This window comes from Furipterus horrens, unplaced genomic scaffold (genome assembly GCF_987537825.1).
Source record: "Furipterus horrens unplaced genomic scaffold, mFurHor1.1.pri manual_scaffold_6, whole genome shotgun sequence".
Lineage (NCBI taxonomy): Eukaryota > Metazoa > Chordata > Mammalia > Chiroptera > Furipteridae > Furipterus > Furipterus horrens.
This window is the reverse complement of record NW_028327176.1, coordinates 167,187,160-167,205,371: the sequence shown is the minus strand read 5'-3', so window position 1 is coordinate 167,205,371 and position 18,212 is coordinate 167,187,160.

The following is an 18,212-nucleotide window of genomic DNA, read 5'->3' as shown; positions in this document are numbered from 1 at the left end:
CCAGCAAACAAAGATATAAAGAAGAAATACTCATCCAGACAGGCAGGAGGGGAGGAGCCGGGACAGAGAGGACAAGGTGTGGTGGTGGCAGTGGCGGCAGCAGCGGCGGGCCAGCAGAAAGCGCTGTCACACATTTTGAAAAGTCAGGAGGGACACCTGAGGAGAGTTCCCAGCTCCTCACCAGACCTTGCAGCTCATGGTCCCAGCACCAGGGAAAATCAAGCCTCATTGTTTCTGACTGTGCAGACCAGTGGGGTTGGGGTGGAGGCAGAAACTGCTGGTCTCTCAGCAGAGTTCATTTGTTTAAAGGGACCCCACGGTCCTAGAATGTCCGCAGACTCACCCACTCAGGGAACGACGGCCAGAGCAGCAGCTAGAGGGGCGCCATTCCAGTGGGGAAGTGAGAAAGGTACCTGAAAAAGAAGCTAGTGCTGGGCAAGTGACATTGTGCCCTCTCAGACCTCTCCCCCACATACAGCACGACAATGTGGTGAAACAGGTCGCCCTATACTGACAAATCCCTAAGGCTCCGCCCCTTACAACGTAACAGGAGTGACAGCTCTACCTAAGACACAGAGGCAAACAAACACAGGAGCCTTTCAGAATGAGGAGACAGAGAGGTATGGCCCAGAAGGGGAAATGGATCAAGGTTCCAGTGGGAGAACTAAGCGGCGACAAGAAGATAGCCAACCTAACAGATGAGGAGATAGACAACCTAACAGACACAGAATTCAAAACACTGGTGATAAAGATGCTCACAGGCTTGACAGATATGCTTGAGTATGGCAAACACATAAGAGAAGAAGTGAAGGCTATGCTAAGTGAAACAAAGGAAAACCCACACAAAACCAATGGTGAAGGAAAGGAAACTGGGGTTCAAATCAATAATTTATAATATACAGAAGAAAAAACAGTTAACCCGTGCAGAATGAGGAAGCAAGAATTGAAAAAAATAAGAAGAACGTCCCAAATTTTGTGAAAGAGATGGACATACAAGTTCAGGAAGCACGGAGGTTCCTGGGCAAACTGGACCCAGAGGGGACCACACCAGGACGCATCATGATTGAGATGCCAAAGGTGAAAGATAAAGAGAGAGTCCTGGGGGCAGCAAGAGAGATGAGGAAAGTTGCCTACGGGGGGGGTGCCTCTAGGACTATTAACTGATTTCTCAGAGGACACTTTGCAGGCAGGAAGGGAATGACAAACAGTATTCGAAGTGATGAAAAGCAACCTAAAACCAAGATTACTCTATCCAGCAAAGCTATCACTTAGAATGGAAGAGCAGATGAAGTGCTTCCCAGACAAGGTGAAGCTAAAGGAGTTCATCATCACCAAGCCATTACTATATGAAATGTCAAAGGGACTTATTTAAGAAAAAGAAGATCAAAACTATGAACACTGAAATGACAACAAACTCACAACTATCAACAACTGAATCTAAAAAATAAAAACAAAATCCAACTAAGCAAACCAGACTAGGAACACAATCATAGGTATGGGGATCATTTGGAGGGTTATCAGTTGGGTGGGGGAAGGGGGAGAAATGGGGAAATGGTGAAGAGATTAAGAAGCTTAATTGGCTGGTTCAAAATAGACAGGGGGATGTTAAGAATAATATAGGAAAGTATGAAGCCAAAGAACTTATATACATGACCCATGGACATGAACTAAGGGGTGTGGGATTGCTAGAGGGAAGGGGGGCACTGGGCCAAGGGGAGCAAAAGGGGAAAAAATTGGAACTGCTGTAACAACATAATCAATCAAATATACTTAAAAAAATAGTGTGTGCACACAAATAGATATTCCTCAGTGATCTTTCTTATTCACTATGCAATCAATTTTTTTCTACTAACTCACCTATACTGAAGAAGCATTCAACCTGTCACAGAAATAATTCTTTTTTGTAGTCAAATGTCATCAGTTTAATAATACTTATGAAGGGGCAACTACAGTAGTTTCAGTTTCAGGTTTAGTAGCAAGCACCTCGGACTCTTTCAGTCAAACACTGACAAATGAAAGAAGTGTGTGAACCTACTCACTGAGTGTTCAACATCCCATGGCATCCATAAAGAAATTGAACAGAAGGAATCATTCCTGAGTTCAGAGGAAGTCACTGAACAGTCTAGCCTTTTTCTTCTACAAGTTTTACCTATTTTCTCTTTGTGTTTGTTCCACCTATAGGAGTTCAGCTTCCTGAAACACCACATCCCTCCAAGAATGTTAGTGTCTCTGTGGGGTTATTTCATATGTTTTAATAAACAAATATCATCAGTTGACACATGCATAACAGAACACAAATCATGTAGCTATAGCTTGAGAGGTTATTATCAAGTAAACCCATCCATGTAACCTGATAAAAGGAAGAGAATATAATGAGAACTAGAAGACTCCCCGTACCCTATGTTACCACCCCTCCCTATTCCCCAAGGTAAACACTATCTCCTTCAACTTGTATATTATTAATCTCTATATTGTAATTAATTTCAGTTATTAAAACTTTGTTTCACAATTTTCCTCTGATTTTTAAATATAGGCTTCTAGTCCTCTACTGAAATTTTTGAACTCATTAATCATAGATATTTTAAATTCTGTGTCTGAGTACACTAAAATCTAGATGTTCTATTGGTCAGTTTGTATTTTCTGTGTTTTCTTCTCATGATATTTAGTCATTTCATTTTATTTCCCGTTACTGAATGTCAGATATTGGGTATTAAAAAAATGTCCTTGTATCCAATTAGGATAAGGAGAAATCACTATAATCTAATCTCAAGTTGAACTGTTTCAAAGCTGAGCTCCATTGTCAGGGCTTCTCAATCTAGTTTCTCCTGCTCCCAGTGTATGCATTTTTTAGATCCCAAATGAAAACATGGGTCTGTCCTCCACAGTAGATTCTGAATCAAGTTTTTTCAAACTTCAGTCTCCTAAGACTCGTAAAATTCTGTTTCACAGCTTCTCGGTGCTTCTGGAATTGGCAAACTCTGTAAGAGGTAAAGCCAGCTGAATGTTGAGCTCATGTTATTTTTTTTTTTTTTTTTTTCTCTGTGGGATTGTGTTCCCTCAGCCATAATCACCTTGGTAGGTTTCTGAGGCTTTCAAGTGGCTATTTTATAAAATTTCATCCAGTGTTTTTAATTACTTTTGGAGTGTTAGTCAGCAAAAAGTTAACAAAAGTATGTTTTTTAAATGCCTGTGGCTGTTTGTGGTATCTTGTGATTTTTATAAAACTATGAGTTTTCTAGTGTTTAAAACAGTTTTTCTGCAGTAAGTGTACTTATATTGAGTCCTGACCCACCATGCCATGGTTCTGTCCTCATTGGAATGGGGAGGGGGGGCAAAAAGTATGTTATTACTAATAGAAATACTTATTTGGGAATTTCTGTTTATTTCTCACAGTAGGCTTCAGTTCTAAATTGCTTGCTTTGGTGCAATGGCTGCAAATGATTAGGCTTAAGTGTTAAAGCAACAGCAAGGTTAAGGGTCTACTCAGTCTCCCAAAAGGCGGGTGGAGATGTCCTTCCTTGTGCTTCTTGTGCTACTGTCATTCTTGAGTCAAGTCATTCCCTGTTCCATCCTTGATTTGTAGGTCTATTAACATGCTCTCCAGTGTGAGCCTTCAGGCACTTTACTAGCTATGCCAGAACTTGTAAGCCAAGCAATAGAAATAGCCTTATATTTATCAAGTTCAAAGCAAAAAATTGAACTTCATTCAAAAGTGCGAAGAAAGCACTTCACTGATATTTTTTCCTATGCTCTGCCTTTTTCTTTTTCTGTGCTTTTTATCTCTGTCAACCAACTTTCTTTAACTATTTGTTCCCGCCAAAGTAACAGAATTAGGTCATTCCAAATTCTATGCACCAGATAAAACAGCTCTTGCACAAGCCACTGAAGGAGAAGCCTTTGAATTCCAGGTGCTCTCAATAGAACAAAATTAGCATTCAAGGCTGCACTTGGCTAGATAGTGTGCCTCTTTCACTGAGCAGAAAAATTAGGGTGATTATTTTTAGCTCTTTGGAAACAGCAATGTCCATTTTTGACCAACAACAACAAAAAAAGGGTTCTCTTTCCATCTTGACATATTTTTTCTCTAAACCAGTTAATTCTTTTTTCTAAATTAATATTGATTGCCAATTAAGGTACATGGGTAAAGTCAAATGTCAAGTGATACGACAAAATTATTTAATATAGCAATAAAATATAATGATAATCTAGTTATTAAATTGCATAGTTTTATTGATTCCTTATAATTTTCAAGTCACATTTCCTGAAGGTTTCAAAGGATGCAAAGGTAAAATAATTCCCTTATTTTAAGTATATTTTATTGATTATGTTTTTTCCCTTTGCTCCCTTCTGCCCAGTACCTGCCTTCTCTCCAGCATTCCCACCCCCTTTAGTTCATGTCCCTGGGTAGTGCATATAAGTTCTTTGGCTTTATACTTTCCTATATTATTCTTAACATCCCCCTGTCTATTTTGTACCAACCAACTATGCTTCTTAATCCCTGCATCATTTCCCCATTCCTCTCCCTTCCCCTTCCAGTTGATAACCCTCTAAATGATCCCTGTACCTATGATTGTGTTCCTAGTCTGGTTTGCTTAGTTGGATTTTGTTTTTATCTTTTAGATTCAGTTGTTGATAATTGTGAGTTTGTTGTCATTTCAGTGTTCATAGTTTTGATCTTCTTTTTCTTAAATAAGTCCCTTTGACATTTCATATAGTAATGGCTTGGTGATGATGAACTCCTTTAGCTTCACCTTGTCTGGGAAGCACTTCAACTGCCCTTCCATTCTAAATGATAGATTTGCTGGATAGAATAATCTTGGTGTGGGTCCTTGCTTTTCATCACATCGAATATTTCTTGCCAGTCTCTTCTTGCCTGCAAAGTCTCTTTTGAGAAATCAGCTGATAGTCTTATAGGCACCCCCTTGTAGGTAACTCTCTGCTTTTCTCTTATTGCTTTTAAGATTCTCTCTTTCTCTTTCACCTTTGGCATTTTAATGATGATGTGTCTTGGTGTGGTCCTCTTTGGGTCTAGCTTATTTGGGACTCTGTGCTTCCTGAACTTGTATGTCTATTTCCTTTGCCAAATTTGGGAAGTTTTCCTTCATTATTTTTTCACATAAGCTTTTTTTTTTTTTTTTTTTTGAGTTTTGTGAGAGCTTTAATGGCACAAAATGTTTATAGCTACAAGTTATACATGTATTGTAAACTGTATATAATGATACAAGTGCTAACTAAATAGATGAAGAATGCATAATCACTTTGGCTCAGTTAATTCCAATAATTTCAACAACTGGTTCACTTAAAGATTCATCTGCCTGGCTACATCTTCAAATTTCATTGTTTAGGACAGGAAATATTTGTACTGCAATCAGAGTAACGTGTTGAACTTTTCAATGTGCAAGTTTGTGCAGTTTCACTCTTGACTATTTATAAATATTTTAAGCCAATTTTCATCAAACAGAAAAAATAAATGAAGCCTGCCTTTTAATCTCCAAATTGTAAACAGGTGTAAAGCTGTGAATTCACCTTGTCTGGGAAGCACTTCATCTGCTCTTCCATTCTAAGTGATAGCTTTGCTGGATAGAGTAATCTTGGTTTTAGGTTGCTTTTCATCACTTCAAATACTGTTTGTCATTCCCTTCCTGCCTGCAAAGTGTCCTCTGAGAAATCAACTAATAGTCCTAGAGGCACCCCCCTGTAGGCAACTTTCCTCATCTCTCTTGCTGCCCCCAGGACTCTCTCTTTATCTTTCACCTTTGGCATCTCAATCATGATGTGTCCTGGTGTGGTCCCCTCTGGGTCCAGTTTGCCCAGGAACCTCCGTGCTTCCTGAACTTGTATGTCCATCTCTTTCACAAAATTTGGGACGTTCTTCTTATTTTTTTCAATTCTTGCTTCCTCATTCTGCACGGGTTAACTGTTTTTTCTTCTGTATATTATAAATTATTGATTTGAACCCCAGTTTCCTTTCCTTCACCATTGATTTTGTGTGGGTTTTCCTTTGTTTCACTTAGCATAGCCTTCACTTCTTCTCTTATGTGTTTGCCATACTCAAGCATATCTGTCAAGCCTGTGAACATCTTTATCTCCAGTGTTTTAAATTATGAGTCTGTTAGGTTCATTATCTCCTCATCTGCTAGGTTGGCTATCTCCTTGTCGCTTAGTTCTCCTACTGGAACCTTGATCTCTTCCTCCTTTTGGGCCATACTTCTCTGTTGCCTCATTCTGAAAGGCTCCTGTGTTTGTTTGCCTCTGTGTCTTAGGTAGAGCTGTCACTCCTGTTACGTTGTAAGGGGCGGAACCTTAGGATATGTCAGTACAGGGTGACCTGTTTCACCACGTTGTGGCGCTGTATGTGGAGGAGGGGTCCGAGAGGGAACAGTGCTGCCTGCCCAGCACTCGCCCATTTTCCAGGCCCCTCTCCCACTTCCACACCGGACTGGCACCCCTCTAGCTGCTACACTGGCCGTCATTCCCAGAGCGGTGGGTCTATGGATGTTCTAGGACCATGGCGGCCCTTTAAACAAGCAGACTCTGCTGAGACTGGCAGTTTCTGCCTCCACCCCAACACCCTCTGGTCTGCACAGTCAGAAGCAATGAGGCTTGATTTTCCCTGGTGCTGGGACCGTGAGCTGCGAGGTCCGGTGAGGAGCTGGGAACGCTCCCCAGGTGTCCCTTCTGACTTTTAAAATGTGTGACTGTGCTTTCTGTTGGCCTGCTGCTGCAGCTGCTGCAACCACCACACCACGTCCTCTCTGTACCGGCTCTGCCCCTCCTACTTGTTGGATGAGTATTTCTTCTTTATATCTTTGTTTGCTGGACTTCCATGCACTTTGATTTTCTGGAACTTCTGGTTGTTTCCAATTTTGAGGTAGTTGTATTCCTTCTTAGTTGTGGAGGGAGATGCAGCATGTCTGTCTATGCCTCCATCTTGGCTGGAAGTGATGCAGTTCTTGATTATTTCCAAGATACATTTCACCTTTACTACCACACAGACACACCCACATACACATGCACATACACCTATCATCTTCTCTGAACATATTATCTACCCTAGAACAGATAGCCTATATGTTTACAAATGTGTCCCAGCTAACTATACTCTAAACCCCTTAATGAGTCTTCAGAATCTGACATGGGTTAGGACTATTCCAGCCCAGAATAAACATTTGTTTAATTAATTAATTAGCTAATTAATTGATGGAGATATTAAGATGAAGGCAGAGTAAAAATTCTAGTTTTGTAGTTCCTTTTATAAGGTTGAAATCTCCAGGAAGCAAATGCTAATTACGCATTTACCTGGAAAGCTTTTGTGAAAATATATTTTATTATGAAAAATATCAAACAATTACAAAGTACACTATTGAACACCCTTGTACTCATCGCCCAATTTCAACAATTATTAAGCAGAGCTAACCTGGTCTCATCTATACCTTCACACAATCCCAACCTCTCCTCCATATTGTGTTAGGATTTGGAGGTGAATTGAAGACTTTTTAGAAAATACTGATGCCTAGAGAAATGGTTTGGGGGTGGGATTTAGGCTCCTTGGGCGACCCTAACATGTACCCAGGGTTGAGGATCTCTGTTCTAGACCAGCACTAATATATGAGGTTAGAGTACTCAAGTTAACACACTTCAGGGTAAACTCAAGGACTGGAGAATTTCCTTGTCTGGCCAGAGTCCTTTTAATATCTGAGATAATATAGGAGTGGCGGGGGAGGGGACAGCATTATTACCTATTATGCAGACTTGAATTTTATTCTGAAGTTCATCATCATCATCATCATCACTTTGGACTGAGCTGTATTCTTTATTATTCATTTCACAGATGAGAAAGCTGGATTTTGAGCAATTAAATGACTTAGATATGCCCACATATTAAATTTACATTAGAAGTCAAAAACTTAAACCAAGAGTCCCCAATTCCAGGAAATCTTGGTGATTTTTTATGATCTTCACAATGACCTCTAGTAAAGGAATTATTTCACTAAAATAAATACAAAGGTGTGAATTAAGTGTATATAAGCACATAAGTGCCATTGACTAAAAGCACAGAGGCTCAAGAAAGACCCTGTAATCAAAAGGGAAGTAGCATCTACTGTAAAGACAGTCTCCCATTCTGAAAAACAAAACAAAACAAGACAAAAAAAAAACACATTTCTTTTCAGTTCTTAGTAAAGCTAACCAAGTTCTATTTAACAGTAACATTTTGTTTTCTTTTCCTGTTCAGAGTTCTTAGACAAAAATTTTAAATATTCTTAATACTGTTTTATTTATTTCATACTTTAGTATGGGCTATCATATATTGATTCAATTTTTGTTTGAAAAATGCAGTGATAACAAACTGGTAAATGAGAGTCAATTACAGATTGATAATCTTAAAAGTTCAATCTCTTAAAAATTTTAATCCTAATAGATATCAATCTTATGGTGGGGATAGAATGAATAAATTTTTAAACCACTAGATTTGCCAAATCAAGATAATTTTTGATATACTGTTAATTCCAAAGTAGCCACACAAAATATATTTCCTTCATGCTTGTTTCCATATGTAATCTCACTTCAAAAAATACTTCAAAGTTGCATTTCTCAAAAGCAGTTTTGTTTTTAGAATATAAATCAGCAAATATCTATTAAACATGTATTCTGTGCAAATTTAAATTAAGTTTTCTGGTTTCTTTTCAATATTTTCCAAAGTTGTTAAAATTTCTCATGAGTTTTGCATAACTGATAAAGTGTATGAGCAACAGTATGGCTTTGGCTCCTTGTCAGATCCCAGGACAAAAGAATTCAATTTTCATATTGTCATTTCATGCATGATTCAGATAGCAAGCAGAAAAAAAGCAGAACCTCATGATGAGCAAAGCAAAATGCTAGATTGCTGAAACCCTGCAGCTGCAGCTTAGACTCGTATAAAGCTTTCCTTCCTTTAGTTTTTTAATCAGTAGGGTGTTCTCAGAAATGTAAAATGTCCTTAAAAATGACATTTTTTTTCATTCTACATATTATTTCATAATCCACACTCCAAGTGTTTTGAAACCTTTAAATGAAAATAGTGTGATGACAGATATTTCATTAACGTGTGAAGCATTCTGGTGCATGTGCTTCCATTTGGAAATGCCCCCGATGGCACTATTATCTGCTCCACATGTTGATGGTCTTTAGATCCAAGAAACCAATTTGGAGAGTGGTGGTGGAGGATGCAGAGTGGTAAATGCACTACCTTTATCTCCTTTTTCAAAGTATGAAAAAGAAAAATATCAATTAAAAGCCATTCTCTTTTAGACTCTATGTTAATGATGAAAAATGATGGCTTGAATCAGCGATCCCATATCACCAACTCCAGTAGAGTGGAATTCTGTATGAAGAAGTCTGACTTAGATCATGGCTTAGAAGCTTAGTCAGTCAAGTGTTTCCCCTTTGCTTTAGAAGAAATGAGATAGCTGTGGTGCAGAGATGGAGTCCCTGGGAAATTCCTGAAGCTTAAGCTACAGCACTCCTCACTGCCATTGGCCCTTTCTGAGCTCCTGCGTGAGGCCTTACCAATGTATTCAATGTGTACATTTTGTGACACTTGCAAAATTAAGCTATTTTCACGGCAATTGCTTAAGATCACTGTCTCTTTCCACTCTAACATCCCCTCCCTTCTTGTCACATGGCTTTGGGTTGGTCACTGGAATTTTGAGGATCCAGCTAACAGGAAATTGAGATGGAATTACATTTGGTTTAGAATAAGTGGACAATGTTTATATGGTTTACAGTCCCTTCCAGTTATGGTTACATTGCGGCTAGCTGTCCTGGGGGGTGACTAGCTCTCAGTAATATTCCTTCTGCCCACTATGTCGACTCCTTGACAATGGAAACATGAAGCTTCAGGGCCAGAGACTATAATCTCATGATGAGTGTGACCTATTACACTCAGCCCAGAGTTGTAGAAAGTAGAGGAAAATAAAGTTTGAAATGTTTAGAACCAGAAACCAGTTTGTGGAAACTTTTCTAAACTATCAACAATAAAAAAATAATAATAAAAAAAATGAATTTAAATATCTACCATGCTAAAAGAAAGACTGAAATATTTTCTATTTTCTCTACTAAAAAGATACTGCAAAATCATTGTCTTTTGAAGAGATGATTGAAGGAAACACAACCAAGGAAACATAGAAAAATACTCAGAGGTTTTTCAGACAGATAATGAGGATATACTGTTTTTCTTGATCATCTTATGTCTGTGTTATTTATCAGCTTTTTAGAATTTGTATGTGATAGTTTCTTTTCTTAAAGATATTAAAGAAATTCTAAATTTTTTTTAAATATTCACTTTTGCACTTACTTTTGAATTGGTAATTTTGCATTTGTTTTCATAAAGAGAGGTTCCCAAATTTTACAGGCTTCAGGCTCCACAGACCTGGGTCCGTGCTTCTATGGGCCATCTTAGAAAACTGTGTACGTTCCAGTGCAGGCTTCAGTCCCCGGGGGAGACTGGCCCTACATGTACCCTCACAATAGCTGCATTTGTCTATCAATGATTTGTGGTGGACAATAAGATCAGAACTTCTTTTGTGCCCTTCATCTGTTTATGGTTCTTAGGGTGCCCAGCTTGGGTGAGATTCCCCAGTGAATGTTCTCCCAGGAACATGTTGCAGGTGTTAATGCTCTGGCTCTAACACAAACAAGACTAGTCCCTTTCCCTTAACTCCTTGCCACACAGGTGAGATTATAACACAGCTTCTATAACATTTACTGAAGGTTCCAGAAGCTTAGGATAAATAACCCAGAGAGATAAATACAAAGAGAAGAGATGAGCAACTCTTGGAGCTCATAAACTCAGATCCAGCTCATTCCTGAAGTTCCTGACTGACCTCTTTTAAGATCTACTCTCTTGGCAACTTTTCAAAATGCAATTCGGTATTTTTTAACTATGTATAGTCACCATGCTGCACATTACATGTCCATGACATTGATTTTTAACTCCCTTCACCCATGTCACCCACTCCCTAGCCCCCATCTCTGGCAATCACCAATCTGTTCTCTGTTTCTATTTGTTTTTAGGAGATGCATGCTAATTTATTTATAGAAATTCATCCCTTCATTTAATTTGTATGTATTGAGAGCCTGCCATAATAATAAAAAAACATGTACTGAGTTGCATACTGTATGCCCCTGAACTATATACTTCATTGGCTTATATGCTTTAATGGATTTAATTCTCACAGTCATGTTCTGCTGTTGCTATTATTATATTCTTCATTTTATAAATGGGTTCTGAGAATTAGAAATCTGACCAAAGTTTACCCCAAAGTATCTAGGATTTTAATGTAATCTAGCCCTAGATCTTACATTCTTACCCACAGAACTATGTGCCCATCACTATGCTGGGAGCACATAGGGGGTGGAGACAATGGAGACCAAAAGAGTCAACATCCCTGTCCTCCTCTGTCATAAAAATAAGTTAAAATAGTGAGTGACCATGGTCCTACAGCCACTCTGGGGTACTTACAATGTCATGAACAGTCTAATGTTATTCTCATTCTAAAATCTGCACCATCTGTTTATTCTACCTAGAATCCTCTCTCTTTTTATTCTTTTACTGTTGGACCTTTTTTTACATTTAAATCTCTGTCCAAATTTAACTTTCTGAGCAGACCATCCCAGATCACCCAATGATTTAAATTTCTAATTAAATTATTCCAGGAGCACTCAACACTATATGACATTTTTCTGCGGTTTCAAAAAAAATTATTGTTTGTTTGCTCCACACAATTTATTCTCAAATTTGTGAGTGTGTGTGTGTGTGTGTGTGTGTGTGTCTAGAAGAGACAGGAAGATGGCAAGAAAGAGGATAAAAATAAAAGAATGCAAGAAGAGAAGGGAGAGGCAAAGGGTGGGAAGAAGAGAGGTGTGAGAGAAGGAAATTAACAAAGAAGGTAAGAAAAGAGGTAGTAGACTTCCGGCCAAGATGGAGGCTTAGACGGACACGCTAGGTCTCCCTCTACAACTAGAGAGGAATACAACTACTTCAAAACAAAGGATAACTAGAAATTCCAGAAAATAAAACTACACGTAAGTCCAACATATGAAGTTATAAACCAGCGGTGCCATTTGGGCAGGTAAGAGTTAAAGAGGGCAGTGCTGTTTGCGGTCGCACCCGGAGTGGCGGGCGCCGAGGAATCCCGGCTGCGCAAGCCCCTGGCGGTGCGTGACCCGGCGAGGAGTCCCAGCTACGCAAGCCCCTGGCGGTGCGCGACCCCGGCGAGGAATCCCGGCGGCCAAGCCCCTGGCGGTGCGCGACTCCAGCGCTGGGGAGAGCGGCCGCCGCATTGCCTTGAACAGTGAGGCCCAGGGGGGCGGGAGGACGGATCCCGGTCTCCTAGCTGAATAACTGTGTGAATCCATCTTGGACCCCCGCCCCCAAAGAAAGCACCACAGGGCTGCGAAATAGGTCGCGGACAGGCAGGCGCCGGTCGCTGATTTGTGACGCGTACACAGGCACTGCCCCCGACAGCCGGCCCAAGAAAACAAAACGCATCTGTCAAAATGAGGCAGACAACTATAGAAATCCCGGTGACACAACTCACCAGGCAGCAGATAGAGAACCTGACAGATGAACAGATAAGAAACCTGTCAGAGGCTCAGTTCTGGGCCATTGTTATCAGGTGGCTTACAGAATTCACAAAAGAGCAGGAAAAAGATAAGAAAGAAGCGAAAATATTTCATAACGAAAGGAACAAAACCGCATACGAGATAGAAGGTGAGAAAAAATCCAGAGTTCATTTCAACAAACTGGAATATGGAGAAGGAACAAGCAGTCAACCAATGCAGAGAGAGGAAATGGGAAGCAACAATGAGAGGATCAGAAACCTCTGGGACAGCTATAAAAGGCCCAACATAAGAATCATTGGTTTGCCAGAGAATGAGGAAGATGAACTAGAACTTGAAAAATTGAGTGAAAATATAATAAAGGAGAACTTCCCAGACTTGGGGAAGGGAATAGACTTGCAGGTCCAGGAAGCAAGGAGAGTTCCCAAGAGACTGGACCCAGGGAGAACCACTCCAAGACACATTATAATCAAAATGTCAAAAATTAAAGATAAAGAGAGAATCTTAAAAGCAGCAAGAGAGAAGAAAAGAATTATGTACGAAGGGGTCCCAATTAGACTATCAGCTGACTTCTCAAGGGAGACCCTACAGGCAAGAAGGGACTGGCAAGAAATATTCAAAGTAATGAAAATCCAAAACCTACAACCACGAATACTCTATCCAGCGAAATTGTCATTCAGAATAGAAGGACAGAGAAAGTGTTTCCAGGACAAAATAAAACTGAAAGAGTTCATTAGATCCAAACCACTGTTATATGAGATGTTAAAGGGACTGGTTTAAAAAAACAGAAGCTAGGGAGATGAAACAAAGGCAAACTAAATAGGCAACGAGAGTGGAAAAGGAACTGTGGGTACGGGAAGCATATTGGGGGGAGGTCAACAGGGAGGGGGAATGGGGAAAGGGAGGGAGATGATATAGGAATTGGGGATCAAGGTAGGAGGGAATGGAATAGACGGAGAGAGGTTGGGAGGAACTGTATGCACAACTAATGGACATAATCTAAAAGGGGGGGGACAACTGGAGGGAGGGGGGCCACCGGGTGGAGGGGAGCAGAGGGAAGGGAAATTGGCACAAATGTAATATTTTAATCAATAAAACACATTAAATCTGAAAAAAAAAAAGAAAAGAAAAGAGGTAGTAGATCATGGATAGTCCTAACAGAACATTTTTTAAATGTCTTTGGCCTTCCCATCTGTATTATCTACCTGTGCTTCTGCAACAAATTACCCCTCACTTGGTGACTTAAAGCAACAGTTTTATTCTTTCACAATTCTCGAGGCCAGAAAGTCATAATCAAGGTGTCAGTAGAGCTACATTCCCTCCAGACACACCAGCAAAAATTCCATTCCTTGTATTCTCCAGCTTCTAGTAGCTTCTCCAGCTTCACATGCCCCTTTCTCTCCTCTGCATGTATCTCTTTACTTCTGTCTTACAAGGACACCCATAAAGGCAACAAGGGCCCCATTGGATAATTCAAGATGTCCCCCTTATTTTAATCATGTTTGCAAATTTAATTACGTACGCCAGACCCTTCCTTTAAATAAGATATTTACAAGTTCCAGAGCTTAGGACTTTATATTCATGGCTTTTACGCAACCTTATGCACCATCTGTGGTGTCTTTTTTCTTATCAGCATAAAATGTTTTAATGATCAACATCCATTAGTTGAGGTGTCAGTAAGACTTGAAAAGCTGAAAAGACACATGAATCTAAAATATGGGAGGTGGGGACATATCAGCATCGTTGAGGAATACTGTGTGTCAGTGAGGTATGTCCTGTCCCTACAAGGTGACTGACTCCTTCAGGGACCCAGATTTGTTTCTGTTCTGTGGCCTCCATATAGTGGCCCTAGAGACATTTTGCCCAATGTGAAGTTCCAAGTCATCTCAAAAAGAAACTCTTTAAGTGCTATAGCACTGTATTGTTATAACATCTGGCAAGAGAATGAGGATTTCAGGTCATGCACTGTTCTTTTTAGAGATAATAATGGAATTTCATGATCATAACCAAATATAAAACAAGCATATGTACTTAGGTTTTTTTATTTGTACTTTTGTGACGGTGCATTTGTTCATAAAACTCGTGTTCAATGTTCATACACAAGGGATGCCATTTACAAAACTCTTCAGCAGCCAAAATGGTATGCTGTGTATTTACAACGGGTTGAGAATCATAGGACAGATGAATAATACAATGTTGCAGTTATGTTTACATCTACTGTAGAAAAATGTTAGGCATTGCCTGTGTTGACACAAAGTTGTTACAGTTCAAAGTTGTGAGGGCACTTCAAAAGTGCCCTGGCTGTGTCTGAGCACAGTGACTATTGAATGTTTATCTTGCGTAGTTCATAGAGAGAATTTTTAAGACTCAGTCCCATTTCCTTCGGCCCAGGATTTCACCACATCTTCACCGCCTAGAGGAAGATGCTAAGGATAATTTTGATATTAGCCTAAGAGAGCATACTTTAGATGTAAACAATTTAGGTGAAAATTGTCTCTCAAACAGTTTTTCAGTGCTTCAAAGTTCAGTATAAATCATTTGAAAGCAATAACTAAATACTCATGCAACATTTCCCAAAGTGTGTTTCTTTTAAAAGACTGCTTTATGGAAAACACAAAATTAAACAATTTTCTTAGTGAGGGCTTCATCTGCAGCATTGCTATAAAAATGTACGTTTTGTGTCTCTAAAAAGGTGATAGAAGAGAATGTGGTATTTCCCAACATTACATAAGAATGAACGCCACCCTGACCTAATGTTCCATACATCATGGTGGGAAACACTGGCCAAGGGAACAGCACTTTCACCCGTCAGCTGATGGGGAGTCACCACCGACTGCAGTTGGGGAGCGCACCTCCTGAGCTTGCTGCCAGGTGCTTCTACCACAAGGAGGAGTGGAGGCGGCGGACAGCTCCCACTTCACAGATGAGGAACCGAGCCTTTCGACAAGTTTACCTGGCTCATAAATGGAAAGTCCATTTGACACACATTAGTCTGGCGTTAAACTCATAGTGTGACTGCATTCTACTGCTTTTTGATATGGTAAAAATGGTACCATGACTGTTCACTCTACTGAAAGATTTCAGGTAGTTTTTAGATGGGGTTGAAAGTGAGTTCTTCAACCTGGAGACTAAACAATGTAGGTTTTGCTATACTAACGGCCTTTGATGGTTTTAATAAGGAATGGCTTTTCTTGCATACTTAAGGAAGTTTTTCCACCTTTTATTAACAATGAAAAATAGTTTTGCCCTGGCTGCTATGGCTCAGTGGATTGAGCATCAGCCTGCAAACCAAGTGTCGCTGGTTCGATTTCCAGTCAGGGCACATGCTTGGGTTCCGGGCCAGGTCCCCAGTTGGGGACGTGTGAGAGGCAACCACACAGTGATGTTTCCCTCTCTTTCTCCCTCCCTTCCCTTCACTCTGAAAATAAATAAATAAAATCTAAATAATAATAATAAAGTTAACAATAGGAAAAAAAAATTTTAAGTTTTTTTAATCGATTTTATTTTCTTTCCTCCCCCTCTTTTTCTTTTTTTTAAACAAGGTTACTTTATTTTATTTTATTTTTTAATTTTTTTAATTTTATTTATGTTTTTAGAGAGAGGGGAAAGGAGAAAGAGAGGGAGAGAAACATCACTGTGTGGTTGCCTCTCAAGTGCCCCCAACTGGGGACCTAGCATGCAACCTAGTCATGTGCCCTGACTGGGAATCGAACCAGCAACACTTGGTTCACAGGCCAGCGCTCATCTTTTTCTTTTATTGATTCTATAGAGAGGGGAAGTGAGGGAGAAAAAGAGGGAGAGAAACATCAATCAGATGCCCCAGCTAGGGACCAAGCCCACAACCCAGGTATGTACCCTGACTGGGAATCAAACCTGTGAACTTTTGGTCCTTAACCAACTGAGCCACACTGGCCAGGGCCCTCCCCTTCTTTAAGTTACATTTATGTTGGCCCTAACTTTCAGTCATTCTCACTGAGCAAACCAAATGCTACAGTACAAGTGGCAGAGATTAGGGGGGAAATGTATTTTAATTAAAAAAACAAAACGAAACACTTCTGTATAGGAAGAATAGTAAAAAAACAAAGCTAAAGTCGTCGTCGGCAGCCGTCCGTCTCGAGAGACGATGGTGTAACTTCTTAAGAGTCTATCTGCACCGCCGAGAAGGGTTGTGCAGTCTGACTCGGGAGTGACACGGTATCTGTCTCCTCCCGTGTTGAATCGACATCTTGTGATGACGCTGGAGTGTCCTCTCCAGTGAAGCTGAAGCTACAGAGCCTGGGCAGGGTGATATGGAGGGTCTGCTGTTGCCCATGCAGCAGACCCCCCCTCTCTTCGCAGCTGAAGGGTCCAAGGGAAAGACGGAGTCAATACAGCTTGGCTTCAGGTGCGCCGCAGGAGTTGCCGGTGTTGACTACAACGTCAAACAGCCTTAGGGACTCCGGCTCCGGATTTTCTGTCGGGGTTTACTCCCTTAGCCTTTCCCCTGAAGAGGTATGCCGCAAGGCAGCGGAGGTTTTTTGGAGTCAGAGTTTTCCTTCTCTGATGTGCCCTGACTGGAAGATCGAACCAGCGACACTTAGCTCGCAGGCCGACGCTCAATCCACTGAGCCAAACCAGCCAGGGTTAAAGCTAAAGTACTATACACAAAATTATAGCTTCCTATGAAGCTGAGGAAATCCAGTTCCTTAGAAAATTCAGATTATCCATCTCCTTAATACTAACTAGCATAGTGAGAATTAATTTCATAGGCTACAAACTGAAGTGTTTAAGAAATGCAACTGTCCGTAATTTTCTGTAACTGGACTTAACTCTCTTCTTGGCCTTCATGTCTGCTAGATAGCAAAAACCATAACGTGGTCACTTCTACATCAGTCAGTTTCAGTAATTCAATAGCAGTTTGGTGATTACCTCTGTCCCTTCTTTTATAACCAACAAACATGACCCTGTCTAAAATCACTCAAAATCAACTTTTTAAAAAGCTCTATGTTGGCCAACCTGACACATCTCAGGTTGCGTTCATCCCCCCAGGAGGTACTTTGCCACCCTGGTTTTTGAGGTTTTGAAGCTGAGAATCACACTTTCTCCCCTAGACACAAAAAACCCAGAAATCCAGCAGAGCTGTGCTTGACTCCAGGTTCTAAGCTCTTCTCTGCTACTCTTATCAACCAGATCTCTCTATCTCTCTACTTCCCATTAAAACGTATCTGTTTTATGCTTCATTTTTTCCCCAAGTTCCATGCATCCTCAAAGGCATAATTGATTGTGTTCTTTGTCTCAAGTAAAATATTTGAATCCATAACAAATAAGCTTATTTTGAGTCCCTCCATGTACTAAGTTCTGCAGGAATTAGTATATCGTCCTTGCTTTTAAAGAACACAGCAAATGTGAAAAGTCTTGGTAAATTGTAAGGCAGATAAAAATTACTTTTTGTCTTCACTGAGTTTTGGCCATATTTTTAAAGGAATGGATAGTCTAGTCCAACATGTGTCAGCCTTCAGTTCTATGCTGCAGCCAGTTTCTCCCAGCTGTGCCTCTCATTCCCCAGTTAGGGAAAGGCAGGCTCACCCTCATGCAAGCACTGCTGACTCTTCCTACCGTGGCTTTCTTCCACT